At 43.6% G+C, this 1,792-nt stretch overlaps 1 non-coding gene across 1 annotated transcript; it reads right to left on the bottom strand.

Moving 5' to 3' along the window:
* Nucleotides 1–1,013: 1,013 nt before the first annotated feature.
* Nucleotides 1,014–1,086, bottom strand: TRNAG-CCC (transfer RNA glycine (anticodon CCC)). The gene has a single exon. It is a non-coding gene; the product is annotated as a tRNA-Gly (tRNA).
* Between the last annotated feature and the right edge of the window lie 706 nt (nt 1,087–1,792).

Genomic DNA, 1,792 nt, shown 5'->3' on the forward strand with positions numbered 1-1,792 from the left:
AGCCAGGGTGCTTTTGAAAAATAGGGACACCTTATAACTGAATTTCAGTTGCTGGCTTTGTTGCTATGAAAAGCCTTCGAGGAGCTTCTATGAGTCTTAGCTACATACGCGGTTCTCATGAGATTGATTGGAGGGGAGGGGGGACATTCAGGAGGGGGTTGAATCCACATCTGATTTCTCATGCTTTGGAACCAAAACTGGGACATGGGACAATAAGACAATCCTAGCCTTGAGCTAATTTAGCAGAGGAATGAGGTAGGAGTGGGGAGGGAGTGATGGAGAATCCCTGTGTGACCATATGAACACACATCCTTCACAAATTCACAGACATACTGGTATCAGGGTTTCTCCAGTCTGTGGCTGGGTGTTCTAGCCAACCTTCTCTACATGTGAAGCTGTAGGCTGGCCCTAGACATCTGGGATATATATTTATGTTTATAGGTTTTCTTTAAATGGGATTATTTTTGCACTTGCTGTTTTGCGTCTTTTCAAACTCAGTCCTGTGTCTTATGCATCACGGCTTGTCAATAAGTATATAACTCATTCTTTGGAATGTCCAGAGGGTAAATTATTGGAGAGAAACTAGCAGCATGTGTAGCCACCCCCTTATTGATCGGCATTTAGGTGATTTCCAATACTTCTGTGATAACATCCCTCAATTTACATCTTTACACATCCATTGCGGTGGCTACTTAAAAAAAAAATGGTCTCAGGTTAAAATACCAAAAAACATATCCTGTTGTTGATTTTTTTCCATTTTACTAAGAATCAGTTATTTGAAGGCATTACTGGGGAACCCAGATGATCTCTGCAGGTTGCAGAAGGTGGTGGTTGATGTTAGTAAAAATGACCTGGTTCATTAAGCTGGTGATGGTACAACAGCCTCTCAGAGACAACACTTCTTACCCCAGAAGAGTCAAAGGAACGCAGAACAGTCATTTCCCTGCCTCTTTTTAAAAAAAGCTTTATTTATTTGGCTGCACCAGGTCTTAGTTGCAGCACATGGGATCTAGTTTCTTGACCAGGGATTGAACCCAGGCCCTCTGCATTGGGAGTGCAGAGTCTTAGCCACTGGACCACCAGGGAAGTCCCCCTCCCCCTGCCTTTGACATTGGAACTGGGCTCTTCTGGGTCTTCAGCACACTCTCACTTCACAACTCTGACCTGTGGCTACTGCTGAGAAGAGGACAAAGTCTACTGAGGGAAATGGATTTTGTGTCCCTGAGAATCTTATCAATTCAGGCAAGAAATCACTGTTTGGTTCCATTGTCAATTGCAGGGAATATCAGAGAGGGAAGCCTCCTTAGACATTATTCAATCTGTCTTCATTTTACAGATGGGAAAACTGAGGCCCAAATCATGCCATTTGCAAGAAAATAATAAAAGCTAAAGTTATACTTAGTGTTTTATATATATTTTAAGTCTAGAATGTACTAACAACCCTGGGAGGTAGGCATATTTTTATTCCCATTTTTTTAAGTTGCAAAAACTGGGAAAGCAAGAGAAAAGGAACCCAAATCCTGGCAGTCTGGAGGGAGAATCTGCACAGGAAGTCACTAGGGGATGGCTGTCCCCTAGAACTGAGTGGAGGGAGGGGAGCCAGGGTCTCAGACCCCAGTTCTCTGCTTTGTCCTGTCATTAGGCGGATCTCGGGCAGTGCGATACCTGGAGGGGCTCGAGGGGACCTACATCTCTGTCCAAGTGTCTGTCTGTCACATCTGTAATCCCAGGTAGATGTTCGAGGTGGACTGTACAAATGAATAATTCAATAAAAGTGAATAATTTCCATGGC

This window comes from Bos indicus, chromosome 19 (assembly GCF_029378745.1).
Source record: "Bos indicus isolate NIAB-ARS_2022 breed Sahiwal x Tharparkar chromosome 19, NIAB-ARS_B.indTharparkar_mat_pri_1.0, whole genome shotgun sequence".
In the NCBI taxonomy this organism is placed as follows: Eukaryota; Metazoa; Chordata; class Mammalia; order Artiodactyla; family Bovidae; genus Bos; species Bos indicus.